At 51.7% G+C, this 17718-nt stretch overlaps 2 non-coding genes across 2 annotated transcripts; both read right to left on the bottom strand.

Annotated features, from left to right (window-relative positions):
- Positions 1-974: 974 nt before the first annotated feature.
- TRNAF-GAA lies at positions 975-1047 on the bottom strand. Its single transcript has one exon. It is a non-coding gene; the product is annotated as a tRNA-Phe (tRNA).
- Positions 1048-11449: 10402 nt separating this feature from the next.
- TRNAR-CCU lies at positions 11450-11522 on the bottom strand. The gene has a single exon. It is a non-coding gene; the product is annotated as a tRNA-Arg (tRNA).
- Between the last annotated feature and the right edge of the window lie 6196 nt (positions 11523-17718).

Raw genomic sequence — 17718 nt, 5'->3', positions numbered from 1 at the left:
GCATATTTCCATAAAATATACAGACTGCAGAGGTGTGGGGGGAGCCCAGGGCTGGGAGAGCAGGGGCTGTGGGTCGGGAGTGAGGGGCCCCGGCAGAGCGGCGAGTGGGGAGCCCAGGGCTGGGAGAGCAGGAGCTGTGGGTTGGGAGTGAGGGGCCCCGGCAGAGCGGCGAGTGGGGAGCCCAGGGCTGGGAGAGCAGGGGCTGGGGGCAGATGCGGATTTACAATGAAACACACAGTTCCCTGTCTCATTATTAAGGATCCGTGTCCGTCAGGGAGGTTGTGGAAGTGACGGATTCTGTGACTTCCTGTGACCTCCGTGACTTCTGCAGCGGCCAGTGTGGCTGACTCCAGGGCCGCCCAAGCAGCTGGCCCCAGGGACCAATGGAGCAGCGGCCAAAGCGGCTGGCTCTGGGGACCATTTGAGCAGCGGTCCTGGGGGCGGCGGGAGCAGCGGCTCAGCCCCTGGGGCTCCCCCTGCGGTGGCAGCTGGAGTGGCAGCCAGACCCTGGGGCTTCTCCCCTGGTAGCTGGTGCTATGGGCCCCCCCCCTGGACTCTCTTCCCCTGCAGCTGGTGCTGCAGACCCCTTGGGATCCCCTCCCTGGGTATTTATGGTATAAGTCACGGACAGGTCACGGGGAATTTTTGTTTCTTGCCCATGACCTGCCCATGACTTTTATGAAAAATACACATGATTAAATCATCACCTTACTCATTGTCAATGAAATAAATCGAAACACTTCCACCTGCAAGTGGATTTAGCCAAAGAAACTCAGAGTCAGCAGCTGTTACACCACCCCCGGCCCACTGAGGTCTCTGTCAGGTGTCCCAGGGCTGGAAGCCTCCTGTTTACATCCTAAGATAGCATTTTTGCACCACGGGGCTGATATATTGGACTGGACACTGTAGCAGGTAAAGGTGCTGCTGTGCTCCAGAAAACAAGCCACCTCTGCACAAAGAGGGAGGAAAGGGCCTGCCAAAGCCCGGGATTGAACCAGGGACCTTTAGATCTTCAGTCTAACGCTCTCCCAACTGAGCTACTTCGGCAGCTGCGTAGGGCTTCTTTGGCCTGCTGCTGCTCTGTCCGGGATGTTTTGTCAGCCTTGGCACACAAAAAGGACGTTGTTGTGAGAGGCCCATGATGGCAAGACTCGCTTTTGCCTGCCTTGCTCAGCTTGACTTGCTGCCTCACCCTGTTCCTGCCTTAGTTCCTAGGTTGACCTGGTGGCCGAAGCAGACTGGGGGCCAGTGGCGCAGGGAGGAAGTTGAGCTGGACACTGAGCTAGACTAGACCCTGGTGGCGAGAGTCTGGCCACCACTTGCCACCCCACCCTGTTGTCCTGGCTTCCCCTACTGGACGTCATTTAGGGAGGGAAGTGGGGCTTCTGCCTCCCCTCCCCGATTTTCACACCGCAGAGGAGAGCGAACAGGAAAACGAACGGCTGCTCCACACTCCCACCGGAGGAACCCGACACCCTTAGCTGTGGCTGAGTGAGAAGTGTCTGGGGGCTGACAGGCCTGCCCCGAGGAGCGGGAACAGCAGCTGCCGCCTCCCCCTCGGCTCCAGGCAGCAATTCCCGTCTCCTACGGGCCAGGCTCTCTGCCATGGAAACAGCTGCCACTGCTCGCTCGCCATGGGTCTGTGCTCCACACAGCAACGCACAAATCTGCTCCAACGGAAGCGGGCTCAGACAGTGACAGGGCTGGTGACACAAACACTTCAGACTATGAACCCTAGGGCCCTTTCTTCTTTAACCCAGGACGTGCCAGTCAGCTGCTAACCAGGGCGTTACCTTCATCTTAAAATACCTCTCAGGACGTTGACAGGGGAAGGGAAACCCCCTCCCACCAATGGCTCCCTGTGAAGGAGTTGTACCATACCTGCCCCTGGAGACTGGCTGCTTTTATACTCTTGGAGCTTTTTCTATTGAGACCCATCCTGATCCCAATCTAGGGGCCAACCTCTGCAGTTCAGAGTTGAGAATTTACTGCCATCACCCTCGTATGGCACTTTCTAGGTGAATGAGAGAAAGTCAGTGGGGGGAGCGACATGGCTGATGAACACTGATGCTGTGGGCGAGGCCTGGACTCACAACCCCAGCAGTGCATCCCCCCTGCACTCGCCAGTTGCCCCCCCGTAGGTGCTGCCGAAACAAACCTGGGAAGTGGGCAGTTACCCGAGTCTGCGGTTATCAACTTTGGCTGGTAGCTGAAAGGCTGATGATTCCAACCCACCTGACGATGGCATAGGCACCGACTTCTGCTGGCGCCAGTGGGTGCTCGACCCCCCTCTGCCCCTGGCCACGACCCGATTCCCCCCTGCCCCACCCCCTGTTGTTGCAGGAGGGGAATATCTCTCCAGGAATCCTGGTTCTCAGGCTCTCTGATGGGACTGCCCTTGGGATGGGGGGTGCTGTGGCCGGATCCATTAGTTAACCAGACTGAGCCAACTCATACCCTTGGCATGGTGCCCACTGCAAGGATGGGGCCTTTTAACACACACATCCTGGCCCGGGGTGGGATCCAGCTGTCACATCTGACATCTATGCTGCAAGCGCTGGTCGTCACGCAGAAGTCTTTGGTTTCCCTGATGAACGTATGGCAGAGGGGAAGGCAGCAGCCCAGCTGGCTGGAGAAGAGGGATCCATTCTGCCCCCCGAAGAGAGAGGGAAAAGGTCCATCTGACTGTCCTGGTAGCAGCACAGCGAGGATCCCTCTGGCCTCCCCCAGCCACGTCCATCCAGCCTCTCCACAGGATGGGGGCTCCCAGCTCTCGGCAGCCCCAGCTTTCGCTCCTGAGCTCTCCCGGCAGACATGCAGCAAGCGCTCTTAGGATGACCAGCTCACAAGAGTGAAATATCAGGTCACATTGGGTGACCGGGCGGGGGGGCAGAGAGACAGACACAGGTGCACAGCCCCGACCGGTGCCAGAGCACACTGGTCCGCCGGGTCCTGTGCTCCCAGCGTGCCCCTTCCTGTTGGGGGTGGGCCCATGCTGCGTCATGCAGCTCCCCTGCCCAGAGCCCCTGGATCCACTGTGCCCAGAGCCCCCCTACAACCCTTCCACCACAAATGCACAGTGCTCTGCACACACACACGCCCAGCGCCCCCATGCCTACGGCCCCACCACAGTGGCCCAGCACCCCACACAGAACCCCCGACTCGCTCGTTTCCCAATAAACACAAATTCTCCTCCCTCCCAGTGCCCTTCCCCACAGCCCCACCACCACAACTACACAATGCCCCACACAGATCCCACTGCCCAGTGCCCTGACACACACAGATCTCCCCCACTGCCCAGCACCCCCCAACAGGCCCCTGCTGCCTATCACCCCAAAACACACAAACCTCCCCCATTGCCCAGTGCCCTCCAACCCTCACAGCCCAGCACCCCCCACACGCCTCCCAGACACTCACCTTCACACCCTGCCCCCTTCCCCGACTGCACTCACCAGCCCTGCTGAGCGGTCTCTGGCCCTAGGGTCAGAGCGGCGAGGGGGGTCTCCAGACTCTCCACGTGCTGCCCCTACCACAAACACGAGCTCCGTGGCTCCGATTGGCTGGGAAAAGGGCCAATGGGAGCCATCAGAGCTGCAGAGCGGGGCTTGCAGGTGCCGGCAGCGCACAGAGACCCCTTTGCCCCCCACCCTGACCCTAAGAACCAGAGCCACCTGCCAGGGGGTGAGGTGGGGAGTCCTGGCGGTGCTTACATGGGGCGGCTCCCATCCTGGGAATCATATGGCAGGCTGGTCCCTTTGGCACCAAGGGTCATGGGTCAGGTCAGGTTGGGGGGCGGACGGCTCTCTGCCCACTCCCGATGCCTGCACGCCCCACCCCTGCAGCACGCGGCGCTCCTGCCGGCGGGCGGGCACCGAGAGCTGCCCCGGGAAGCAGTGAGCGATGGCGCCATGGCTGCGGTCCGGAAGGTACCGATATTGGGACAAAGGGTGTCCCAACCGATGTAAGGTTACCCTATGTGCACTGGGGGCACCGCGCACACATGGGCCCAAGAGAACTAACCGATGGAGTCCAGGGAGAGACGGCCTGGCCAGGCTCCCCAAAGGAGCGTTGCAGCTCAGAACAGGGGTTTCCTGGTGAAACCGGCTTTGGCTCCAGGCTGGGAAATGGGGACGATGGCTGACGCTGGCGATGCAAGTGAAGCCGACACATACACTGTGTCTCCCTCACAGGTCCAAACCCGCCAGCAGCCCACAGGGCAGCCCCTGCTTCCAGCTTTCCAGGCCTTAGAGCAGTAAGAGGTGAGCCGAGAATGGGAGCCTGCCTAGCAGCCTGGCAGCTCCCTATTTGGGTTCAGCTGGAAGCCCGACAAGCCGGGATCCCCAGAGGCCTCATCCAGAGATACAGCTGTGGCAGAGATGGGGTGGGGCACCCAGTTCCTCCCCCTCCCCATATGAACTCTGCTGGAGGGACAGGCCTGGCAGTGCGCATGCGGCACCATCGACTGGGGCAGTGGAAGTGGATTTAGCTCACGTCAATAGGAGCCATCAACATTTTTCTGTAGAAGCTATTTTTGATGGAAAATTTCATTTGCGTTAAATGCTGTCCACACAAACTTTCGTTTTTTACAGAAAAAAATGGAAAACCCCAAATTGAAAACTTTCCACCCAAAACCTTTTGGGTTTGCAATGAAAATGTTCAGTGTGACAACCAAAAGCCACCGTTTGCCCTGGAAACACGCCCCTGTCGGACTCGCTTCACACGGCAGGGGAAGAAGTGGCCCAGCAAGAGCAGTCGCTCCAAAGTGACCTCGTTTCAGGCTCCGCACAAAGGGGACTGGCTGCTTGGGCCCCAGGTTGGAATCCCCTCTCATTAGAGCAATGCAAAGTGGGCAGGGGGTGGCTCTGGGCCTGTTCCCGCCCATGGCGTGGAGCTGCCTTGGTGCAAAATAAAAAGTGCTGTTGCCCTGGAGCAGGAAGGTAACAAGAGAGGCAGATTTCAGAGTAGCAGCCGTGTTAGTCTGTATTCGCAAAAAGAAAAGGAGTACTTGTGGCACCTTAGAGACTAACAAATTTATCTGAGCATAAGATTTCGTGAGCTACAGCTTATTCTCAAATAAATTTGTTAGTCAAGAGAGGCAGAGTCTCTAGGAGAGAAAAATTCTCCAGCCGCGTATTGCCCGGCACACTTTGGCCAGCCTCCTAGGTAGGGTCTGCTCCTTGAGCTGCACTGGATAGAATTTATTGAGCGTGTGCAACTGGATATATAATGAGCCAACTTCAGAGCACTCGCCCCACACCCCCTTGCAGGCGCAGCATGCTGCTGTCAGTCCCTGCGGTGCAGTGCTCGTGTTGGAAACAAACCATCTTCTCCGAGCCTGGGCACAACAATTCCTCTCTGCTGCCAATTCTGCCAGGTCTGGGCAGGTAGCACAGGCCTCCCAGGCTGCTGGAGAGTTCAGGCAGCTCATGGTTGCACATGGTTGTCTGTAAAACTGAACAGTCCCCTGGGGTGACTAGAATGGGCTGCAGCAGCACACGGCGTAACTTCGGGGACTCTCAGCAAAAGGGGCTAAGAGCCGTGCTGTTGTCCTTGTAGGACTCAGAAAAGACTCTTTCCATACATGGTATGTTGCAAGCTCCCCCCGGCATGACCAAATCTGCATCTGGTGTTTGAAATGAAGGAATCAAAGCAGAATTCCCAAGCCTGGAAGTCTAGCTCTACACCAGGCAGAAAGGTTCCTTAGCCGGGTTTTTTTAGTTTCTGACCTCTTTGCACACGTGCAGCAAGTGGATGGACAAGCAGGTCCCCGGGGCTCCCAGCATCATGACTGGTGAAGTGAAGAGGATTGTCCCAGTGGGCTTTGAAGATTTCAAAAAGCTGGGATCGTCTGTTGTTCTCAAAAGCCTTTCTGTTGGCAGTGCCTAGCTGGGGGGGGTCACATTACTGACAGAACCTGCTCTCGGGAAAGTAACAGTGACTCGAAAGCGACAGGAGCTCCTCTTGGGGTATCATTTATTCAAAGAGACCAACATCATAAGGGCCTGGCTATGCTATGGGTGCGACAACAACACAGCGACATATCGCTGCAGCTGTAGTGCTAGAGTGTAGAGACTTCCTGCATTGAGAGATGGGGGTTACTGCGATGGTGGGAATCCACTTCTCCAAGTGGCGGTAGCTAGGTTGATAGAAGAATTCTGCTGTCACCCCTCACCATGTCTACACCAGGGGCTAGGTAGGCTTAGCTACAGCTCTTGGGGGGGGGTGAATTCCACGCCCCCCCCCGACATAACTAGGTCAATCTGAATTTTAAGTGTAGACCAACCCTAAAACAGACAAATAAATGCACATGGCCATAAAATGATCAGATTAGATAGATAGATAGATAGATAGATAGATAGATAGATAGATAGATAGATAGATAGATATCTGAGTGAGTGAGTTTTGGTTTATTCACATCTAATTCTCATATGCTGATCTCTGGGGTCCAGACGCACCATTTCTTTCATGCTCCATGTGTTTTAAGTTACAGCTTTAATGTCTTTCTTTCATTTTTATAACTAGGGGGATGCCATTTGAAGGCTGTGAAGCCTTCCCCACTTCAGCTTGGAAATTGTGAATACTTCGCCAGACACTTTAGTTCTGAGGTAACTAAATATTAATACAATAATGTTACATGATCAAACATTTAATTCTTTCCCCCCCCCAATATTTCTACCCATATAGATGCCCATCTAGCTGCTACACTTTGTCCTGCTTTCCCTCCATCTGCATAACTCCTTCTAATGGAGGAAATTGGGGATCCAGAAAATGAACACAGTGGCCACTTGTGAAAATTTTGGTTTACATGACTTGCCAAACGTAACACAAGAACTCTGGGGCAGAGGCAGGGAGAAAATCCAGTTTAGCAGGGCAGCATTCATCTGTCTAAACCATGGGACCAGCCTTTCTCCTCCTGAAATTCTCTGCCTCCTTCACTGCGCACTTTCCAACTTCTGCAGCATGTGAGGCTGGGGTCCAACAGACTGCAGCCTCCTTCAGGCCACAGCTTGATTTGTCCCCAGCACTATCCTTCTGTGCACTGGATGAGGCCGGGATCCCGTGGAAAGTGTGTGACCGTGCAACTAACGCATATGGTTCCTGGAAGGTGCCATCCATAGATGCTCATTACAGCCTGCCTGAACAGCTTCTACTCAGCCTGAGCTGAGAGCGGGTGTACAAGGCGCCAGCCCCACTTTCAATCTGTTTTATGCACGTTTAAAAGAAGACAGGTGCCTACACGGATGGACACGTTTTAGCAGTGTCAGGCCAAGGACCGAATGTCCCTTTCACCCCCGCGGGTGACCCTCCAAGTTCAGTTCTGGTGAAGAGCCAGAGGCCCTGGGACTCGATGCCCCAGCTGATGGCAGGACCCAAAGCTCCCAGCAGAGAGGGGAGCTTTTGGTGACCCGAACCTCCATCTTGTTGAGTCTGTTGGCTCTGTTGCTGCTTCCGCACTCGGGGGTGGTTTGCCAAATTCTGCCGTGGAATCAGTCGGCCGCGGTGTCACTTGCTGCGCTGCCCCCTGCTCAGAACTGCTCTCTTCAGCCCTGGTGACAGTGACTGTGTCTAGTCGTTTCATTCCACCCCAACCCAGGGAAATAAACTCCCCCTTTGCCTCTGGGCCTTAGGCCAACCCCTGTCGCTGGCTACATGTGAAACAAGAGCTGATGGAAATTATTCAAAATATTTCATGTTGCCAGGTGTTGTAAAGCATGAGAAAAATCTTTGCCACCACCTGGCATATCTCTAATTACCATGGAATTTGGCTTCTACAGGAGACAGGTATAAAAGCTGTGATTGATCCCGTGTGGCACAGAATGCCTGCTTTCCTCCTTTAATGTATGCAGGGAACCCCAAACAGTCCAGCATGGCTGACCTGCTCTGTGCAAGCCAAGGGATAGCCAGGGGAATCTCACTGGCCCACTTTGGAGTAGCCCCTGTATTAGAGAGTTGGTATCACAACTGTTTTAGAAATCGAACCATGCATTGATGTCCCATTCTGGTTGTCGGGGGCTCCCAGGAACACATGGGAATGGGAGATGTAACTAGAACAAAAGTGAATGAGTGCTGGTGTAAGGAAAACTGCAGGATCCTCCAGGAGTTCACTGTCCACATCCAGTGGGACTTTGGATCCATTAAACCAAATTGCCTTTGAAAATCTCAGCCTAGCTCATCAACACTTTAAGCATAGCAGTCTTGTGTTTGAGTGTACTTAGCAGCTATAAGAGAAAATGCCATTTGATACCTGTTAACTCCAGTGAGCAGGCTGCAGGCAGCCTTAGGTGTGCCAGAGGTGCAGCGTTTGCAGTCACTCGCATGTTCAGAGACACTCTACCTGGGCCATTGCCCGAGTGCAGTGGGTGTGTGGGTCGTTTCACAGAAGGAGTCAGTGTTCATGAGGACAGACTAGTTTTGCCAGGGACTCTCAGTTTAGAACATTTCTGTTCTTTAAACAGGCATGAGACGTTGTTAGAACAGAGCATTGTCTGGACGTTGGAACCTACAGAAATTGTAAACAGGGGCACCCGGAGCAGTAATGACTAGTGCACTTGCCATAGCATGGGCCGGTGTCCCACTGCACATGCGTGAATGCTTGGGGTGAGTACTGAGCACGCCAGCTCTTCTAACGGGTTAGATTTCAGAAGATCTCCAGACTGTCCTCTGCCAGTGACATGCTCATCACAAAGGAAAAGGACAATATTTTCTAGAAAGTCCAGGTGATTTTGTAAAGCTTTAGAGATACAAGTTCACAGAGAGTGTTAATGAGCATTGGTTCTGCTGCCAACATCCACTGAATTCAAATCATGCCGTGAATCATTTTGCTAGCTGCCGCCGTAGGGGCAGTGAGGTTTTCCACGCAGAGGAATTGTTCCCTGGTTGGGATGGGGAACGGTGAAGTGCTGGCTGGGTCTGCCAGCTAGGTCTGCAGATGTGAATCCCCTCCGCTGTCTTGTATCTTCCACCATTTCCCCTTGACACCCAGTGTGCACTTGCACTCTGCACGCCCCTTGCCAGAGGGTCCGGGGGGCACTCAAATTGTGAGCTGGGGCCCTGGCTATTGTCTGTGTTCTACTGGAGATGTCTATTATAGACCCTGGGGCAGGCTTCTCTATGGAGACTGACAGCTCTTTGGGGCAGAGACTGTGTGCTACAGTGTTTGTACAGCCCCTGGCACAATGGCACTACATGCTGGGTTGATCTCTAGGCACCACTGTAATAACTGTGATTAAAAATAGCATCAGAGTCCAGTCCAGATCCTCTTGCAGAGATCCAGAGCTACAGGTCCTCCCCTCCCCCTGGAACTGAGTCAATCCATTGAGTATTATATGCTCAGTACTGTGACATATAATAATTGTAAGGGAATCACTTATTGCAGAATCAGTGTAATTCATCATTAATAAAGATGTCTTGGAAAAGATTGAAAAGCCCAGATTTGGAGCGAGTCTCCTATTACACATAGCAAGGCAAGGAAAATGATACAAGGTTTAAAAAAACCTGATCTCTGAGAAATGATTAAAAAAACGAGGCACACTGAGGCCTTGTCTACACTACAAAATTGTTCGTTCAATGTACAGAGTTTCACAGAGCTACCAGTGCCAGGGAACCCAAAGATCCCGACGATATTTGGATGACAGCTTCAGGAAACAAGGTAGGAAGTGGCCCAGGGTGGCGAAGTGAGTGGTATCACATACCCGTGTAAGGTCAGCATGTTGCGGTAGGCTCTCGGCTGGCTGGGTGGCAAATGCACTTAACTCAAGAGGGCCTTGGGCTGGGACCCGGTGGAGTTAGGTGGGCCCTTCCAAAGTGGCCCCTGGATCTGGCAATTAGGCCTTGCAACCCTGAACCAAAGGCTGGCCATATTGACTCTGGCCATTAGGTCACTCTTCCCTGTACTTCATGGTGCCATATTGACTCAAGCCATTAGACCTCGCAATCCTGAACCCAAGGACAGCCATGTTGACTCTGGACTTAGTGCGCCTAAATCTTGAGTTCAAGAACAGTCTAACCTTTCCCTGTGATATCTCACATGACCCATCTTGCACAAAACACGTTTGTAATGCCATATCCATATCATAACAATATCTCTCTGAAGACTATGGGGCATAGGGTCACACCACCTCTGGCAGGGCAGCTTCTAGCAGGGAGCAGGGGAAGCTACAGAGAGCTCCTGGCTGGTTGCTGGGACGTGCAGGCCTGAGACCCTGAGAAGAGGGCGAACAACGTGCTGGGGCTGCGGGAGAGCAGCCCCGGGAATTGAAGCAGCACTGATGGAGGCAGTTAAGGAGAGGAAGCAGAAGCTGTTTCTACAGGATCCTTGGGCTGGACTCCAGAGTACTGTGGGCCTGGTTCCCTGCCATTCACCACCGGGGAAATGGCTGGATTTGGAGATACCCATCCCCTTCCCCATCACCTGGAAAGAAGGAGCACAGATCATGGCATGGCCGGATGGCCGAGTCATAAAGAGGATTCTGCTGTACTTGGACTGAGGTGGGTCTGCAAGCGGTGACAACGACGGACAAGGCACCACCAGGAGAGGGAACACCAGCTGAATGAGCTAATCCCTGAGACAAACAGCGGGAGGTGCCACCCTGGTGAGTGAACCCCATTACAGGGCCTGAGTGCACGCCCTCCTCTTCCTGGGGTCTGGCCAATCTCTGCCAAGCGAGGCTGAGCTGCTCTGTGAGGCCATCCAGAGATCTCATACTACTCAGATATAGGAGTGTCCTCAGGGCAACACGGTTGCAAAAGTGAGTAGCAGCACGCTGCAGCGCACACCACACTTGCTGTCTTAGCCATGTGCATGCTGGGGTGGCCACCTCCCCATGGATGAGACCTGGTACCACCATCTTCCTGGAGCTGCAGTCTGCCCTGCTGCCATTCCTGCCTGTGTTGCTGTTGTCTTCTCTAGCAGTTGACTGGAAGGTGCACATTGGCCCCATGCCATGTAGCCATGTTGTCTCAAAGGGCAAGACACCCTTTATTCCATAACATAATTAAGGAAAATATTTCTCAATGAACTCTCAGTAAAAGGTCAGAAACAACCAGTGTCCTCACCATGCTAAGGGCATTGGTATTTTCTTTAAATGTGTCAGAGCAACCTAACTAACATCTAACACACATTTGAACCTCTTCTTTTCACACCATTGCTCATTCTCAGGCTCTGCTTTGTCTCCAGACAGATCCAGTCTCTTCAGAACGGCCTTGCTCTTTCCATCTGTTTCGTTCATTGACACGTTGGTGTAAACACTCCCCTTCACTCTGTTCTCAGACAAACACTAGTATTAACTGTTTGCTACTGATGGGTTTAGAAAGCGTTTGTCGAGTGGAAGATGACATTTGTGGGGGATTGTTCCCAAGATCCAGGACTTTGTGTTCCAACATCTCCCAGCTTCCTTGGTGAAAATAAGACCAAGGTTTCCTTGCAATATAGAAGAAGAAAGTAGTTTTTCACCCCCGATGGGACTTGAACCCACAATCTCTGGCTTAGGAAGCCAATGCCTTATCCATTAGGCCACTGGGGCCCTGCTGCATAAGTACAGGAGGGATGGAAATTCCTTCTCATAATTGCACATTCCTCACATTCCCTTGGAACCAAATACTCCCTTTATGCACTTTACATAACTGTCTGCATCCTCCTGGGGCTATGTTGGTTTGCTGCAAAGCCTAAGAGCTCAGTGTGCTTGGTTTCCGTGTCTCTGGGTGAAGCAGAGTGAATTTTTTCCCTCTTCCTGGACGACTGATGCCCACTGGAGATAGTTCTTTGGTCCAGCTGGTTCAATGGTCTGGCTGCAATAGGATGGGGCGCTGGAACTTAACAGTCTGGCTAGAGACACCTGAACGCTGTGTTTCTCGCTGCTTCACCTAATGTTCACAAATTTGGTCCTTGTATCTGCAGTTTCCAACCTCTTCCTCTTCCCACATGACGCTTGAAGAAAGGAGTGCCAGGGCCAGGCTTGATAGTCAGGGCTAGGCAGGAGGGAGGAAGAGTCCCAGGCTGGGCCCAGTGCACCTCTCCTCCTCTGGGCACCTAGAGCAGAGGCGGCTGGTGCTGACAGCTCCAAGGGAAGGCTTAAAAGTCACAGAGCAACCATGGGTGGGGCAAGAGGAGAGGAGGAACATGCCTATGTGTGGCCAGCAAACAGCCACAGAGACAGACAGACAGCCTGCTCCCTGGACCCTGCTTCCTGGAGTGCCGAACTCCCACTGAAGACCACCCACAGACCAGCATTCGCTCTGCGGCCAGCATCAAAAGGTGTTAAGAAAGGACGGCCAGCCCCCCAGTGAGGCCTCTGACTGTTCCCACTCAAGGGTTCCTTTTGCGATGGCGCAGGAGATATTTCCCCAAGAGGCTTTTCCCCAGCTGCTGAGAAGCACCCAGGGCTTGCTCTTGTGCTGGACGGGTGAATACATTTAGGCGGCCTGGCTAGTTCAGCTGGCTGCACATCTGGCTCTTCATCTGAAGGCTGAAGTTACAATTCCCTGTTCGGGTGCTTGGGGCTCCTCTTCAACGGCACAACACACAATCCGCTTAAGCCCCCATCCAGTAATCTGGGCAACTAACCAGGGCCACTAAGTGCCTCTAAGAGGCAATACTGTCCTCACTCACCAGCACTGAGTGGAGAAAAGAAACTTTAATAAAAAGGAGGAAAATCACCTTGTATTAACTTTGGAAAACACCACAATCAGGATTCATAACACAACACTATGAGCAAAACACCCGCCCACAGTACACTGGGCAGTGTCCTTTTGCCTCGGACTCTGAAATCCAGACACCAAGAGCTCTTTGGAGGTGTCCCTCCCGTCACTGCACCTCACTCCCAGCTGCTATCCTGGGTCAATGAAAACCCAGAGATCACCTCTCACCTCCTGGAGGGAAAGCCCCTTTCTTAATCCGCTGTCTCCCCACATCACCAGTCACTTGCCGTTCCACCCTGTCACTGCTCTGCTGGCCACCCTCTCTCCTCTGGGATGTCTTGCAGTCTCACCGAGAGTGGTGCAGGCTCCCTAAAAGTAGCAGCCTCCAGAGCTCGAACAGTAGCCCCATCCCTTCCCCTTGAGGCCATGCCCCTGCATCACCCCTTCTCCCCAAGGCCCCACTCCTGCGCTGACTCTTCCCCCCAAGACCCCGTCTCCTGATCACTGCTCTCTATCCTCTCCCCACCTTCACTCACCCTTATGGTCATTACAAAGTGATAAGGCATACAGCTCTTACTGATCTCAGCTGTTAGCGAGGGAGCCTCACTGCTCGCACAGACTCGGCAGTTTCCTCTCTGAAAGACACTGTTCCAAAGCAGGACTAACACTTAGACCTGGTTCTCGGGGATTTCAGATATTTTGATCTGCAACAAGACTCTCCATTGAGTCTCAGTCAGCTCTGGTATCACACAGAGAAGAGCAAGAGGGTCAAATGGTGCCTGGAACCCTTCAGAAGAACCCACCCACCAAGGACCAACACTTGTCTCCTCCCGCTCTCAACACCACTGAGAATTCTGGGGGGTCACTCCTTGCCTTTCTCAATCTAGGGGCCTGGGAGAACAGCAATGAACAGGTTCTCCAGTGCTGCAATTGGTTAGTGCACAGTACTTATACGGCAGTGCTGAGAGGAGCTATGCTGAGGTTGTGAGTTCAAGCCTCACCTACAACACTGGGTTTCATTAACCAAATGGCTTCACCCACTTGTTTGTTTGGCTCTGTGGAGTGTAGAATTCCAGCCCATGGGACACTGAGGACAGGGAAGGACTCAAAAATGCCCCCTTCAATTATTCCCTCCTCTCCAGAGTGCAGGTCAGAGTCTACAATCCTTTCTCCCCCACCAGCCCCTGTGCCAGGATCCCTCAAGCAGAGCCTTGAGTCCTGCGGATCCTTGACGCCTGGGGAGGGAGAGGAGCAAGGTAGTCATTGTTAGAGGGCTTTCTCTTCCCCTGCCCTCTTCCCCAGTTCTTGTCATGCAAGCAGCAAAAGACCAGAAGGCTGAAGTGCAGACAATGTGATGTTTCCTGGGGTTAGTTTCTAAGCCAGCATGTTCTGAAGCCCTTCACACCACTCGGGCTTATCTCTATACACCGATAGAGTCTGTTCCCCAGGGTTCCCTTCCCAGCTCCAACGCCGCAGAGCATTTACCCGCGTCCCCCTTCCCGGCTCTGACGCTGCGGAGCCTTGCCTGTGTCTCTGTTCCCTGTTCCCGTTCCCCCACTTCGCAAACATGATTCCAATTTCCACTTCCACTTCCTGTTTGACTCCAGTTTATATGGTAATATTCTCAGCTATACCTTAACCAATCATTTTACTGAAATGTAACTAATCAATCCTAATATATTTTAACATAATTCTCTAACCAATTGTATCCCACTACACTAATGAACTTACACATTGCAAAATTAATTATACAACAGACAGAAACAATTAGAGAACCAGAGAGATTGACTATAGAAAAGTGGGGGTTTAAAGATAAAATATATTGAAATGAGGGTTTCACAACCACAACCATTGAGAAGGGATTTCTTGCCAGACAGGAGACTCTCTTATGATCTGTTTCTGTATCTGGTGGTGATAGGTACTATCAGGACAGGATCGTCTTCCTAACCATCCAATACCACCGTATTTCAATGGGACGGGTTTGGGATGTGAGGATGTGACCATTCACTTCCCAGGTTATGGCTGCTGCTGCGGCTTAGCCAAAGGCCTTACCCTAAGAACCCGGCTTCAGACTCTCCTGGGGAGAGAAGGCCCGTACACAGGCAGACTGTGATTTTGATTCTTTGTTTTATATCCCTTAAACTAGATAAGTGATGAAAATACACAGTAAAAATACACTGTGATTAAAAAAAAGCCTGTACTCTTAAAGTATAGGTTTTACAGGCAGACCTGAATATCTCTATTCTAACAAGGATCGTTTGGGAAATTAGCCTTTGCTGACAAGGTTTGTCTCTGTTCCTATTTCACCTTCAGGTGTTATGCAGAGGGATCTTTGGCATATTTTTGTGAGCTTAATAACTATCTGCTAAGCTTTATTTACTCAAACTTCAAAATTGGTGTCCCCTGATTTTTGCATCTCCCTGTGAAAAAACAACGAACACATATGGCTTTCTACAGGGTGTCATGATGCGAAAGTTGGGGAATTCAATACTTGTTTGTGGGGGCGTTGCTTCTTTACAGCTGACTCAGAGCTTCCAGCCTCAGGCTGCCCCTGTCTCACTGCCAGGCACACCGGGCTGTTAGCTAAACCCAAAGTCCTTGCCGGGGTCCCTGCTGAACCCTGGGGGTGACTCTGCAGGTGGAGAAGGTGCTGTGTAGCAATGTAGAGCAGGTGCAGGAAGGAAGCTGGGGTCACTATTCAAATTCTGAATTACACAATTTTCCAAAGTTGGGATTGTGCAAAACCAATTCTAACGGGAAGGCCAATGCAGAGCAGTTACACTGGAGGTGCCCAGACCTGAAGTGGGGGCACAGTGGAAATTAATAAAGGGAAGACCATTTCCGAAATTAGTCATGACTGACAAGATTTGTCTGTGTTCTTATCTCACGTTATCGTGTTATTTAGAGGAATCGGTACATATTTTTACTGTAGTAATTAAACCCTTAACTTTATTTAATCAAGGCAAAAACTTTGTGTCACTTATTTTTTCTGTGTCCTAGCAGGAATGAACTGAATTTTGTGACGTTCTGGAAAGTACAGAGAGATTAACTGTGGGGAATTCAGTCTCTGTGTTTGAGAGCTGATGTTTTCCTCTCACAGTTCAGCGCTCGCATGGAAATCCTAGAAGGGATCTAAGGGCTGGTGCATCCTGGGCACTTAACTGGCAGAGCTACGTCTCTCAGGGTGTGAAAAATCCACACACCCAAACCAATATAGTTAAGCTGACCTAAGTCCTGGTTAGATAGAACTAAATAGAAGGAAGAATTGTTACCTCAATGTAACTATTACAGTGATGGGAAAACCCCTCCACTCACGGTAGCAACTGTCTACTCCAAAGTGCTATCGCAGTGTCACAGCAAAAAGAAAAGGAGTACTTGTGGCACCTTAGAGACTAACAAATTTATTAGAGCATAAACTTTCGTGAGCTACAGCTCACTTCATCGGAAGTGTAGACAACCCAAGAGTGAGACCAGATCTGGCTCCAGTTCGCATGCTGCGGCACTAAGATTGCAGTAATCATAACAGTCTTTTGCTTCCATCGTTGGCAGGATTTGAACCTGCGTGGGGTTTCAAGTCCATCGCCTTAACTACTTGCCCACAACTACTTGATCTATGGCTATTTCATTACACTAGGATTCAGTTCTCACAGAATTGTCACTTCAAATTGCTCAGATCCACTTCCCCAGCACACTCACGGCTGTGCATTAGTGTAAGTGTGTCCATGGCTGAACAGCGAGAATTCCTGCCTATTTCCCTTCTGGCTGGAGCATGATGAGAGTGTGTTTGTGTTAATGACATTGCTGTAGATCATTGTTCATTCCCCACATTGACAATTCAGACAGTCCCTTCCCTATTCAAATCTCCAGCACATCATTCCAATAGCAGGGGTCAGGATATCTCTGGGGCATGGACATTTTTCAGGAGGTTGGTGCATCAACTCAGCCTTGCATTCCTTCCTTGATGTTTCATGGACTAACAAGAGCAGCATAAAGAAAGAGCCGAGCCAATATCTCCCTGTCAGGGATGCAGGTAGCCACGTCCCCTCTGTCTGACCATTGCCATTGCAGGAGAGAAGGGTTCACTGGAGTTGAATGCCCTGGCTCACACAAGACACATAGGGAGGTTTTTCTGTTCATGGATCTGTGCAAAGGAAATTGTTCCTCTGCGTTTTCCCCAGTGACTCCTACATCCCACCCTCAACATCTTATGGCTGAACAAGGATGGGTCTTCAGAAAGTCATTGTGTTTGGATGTAAAGGTGTGAAATGATGGGAAAATTGACCGTTCTTCCTAGTTTAAATTCTGTAACTTCTACATTGGACAATAATACTCAGTTCTTCACTGGCCGTGAATGAAAACCAGATCTGCCATATGAGAGACAATAATTCTACCAGAGAACCACAAATGTTCAAACTATGAACAAGTGACCTCTGCATTGTAGACCACACTCACTGCTGGGGACCTATACCGGGATAGGGGTGACACTCAGAGGAGCCCTGCATTTCTGGTCTACACAGAATTATTTTGGGCATTAAATCTATTGGGATGAAGGAGTTGGAGTTACCTGTGTCCTGTTCCTTTAAGGGATTGGAGCAATGCTGGGGAGATTGAAGGGCACGGAGCTGGGGAGCAGTGTGTGCTCCAAGGAAAGTTGTTGTGCTCTGGTGACACAGAGCGGGTGTGGGGGTTTTGTAAGCCATGGGGTTTGTATACAGGTGAAGTTTACTAACCCACAGGTTCAAAGCTGTTCCTGCTCTGGGTATACAGGGCCGTCTTTGCTGAGAGTATAGTTCAGTAGGTGAATATTTGCCAGCAGGGCAATGGGTTCCAGGTTCAAATCCAAGTGCTCCCTTTTTGAAACGAAAATCGATTTCCAGACCCATCTCCAGTGTGTTAAGGAGTCTGCTGAATGAGGATTCTTGAAATGAATTTAAGCACTGAGCATTTCCCTAGGCGAATGTAGAAAACCTAGCAGAGCTGTCCAGTAGCAGAAATCCGCTCCAGTCCTCACGTCTCCAAGAGGGACACTCTGTATTTGAGGCATGTGCAACACCTCTGGCACGATGAGAAAATGGTGAAAAA

The sequence above is a fragment of the Dermochelys coriacea genome, chromosome 12 (assembly GCF_009764565.3).
Source record: "Dermochelys coriacea isolate rDerCor1 chromosome 12, rDerCor1.pri.v4, whole genome shotgun sequence".
NCBI classification, from domain to species: Eukaryota; Metazoa; Chordata; order Testudines; family Dermochelyidae; genus Dermochelys; species Dermochelys coriacea.
Note: the sequence above shows the minus strand (reverse complement) of the source record. Positions and strands in the feature narration are given on the sequence as shown.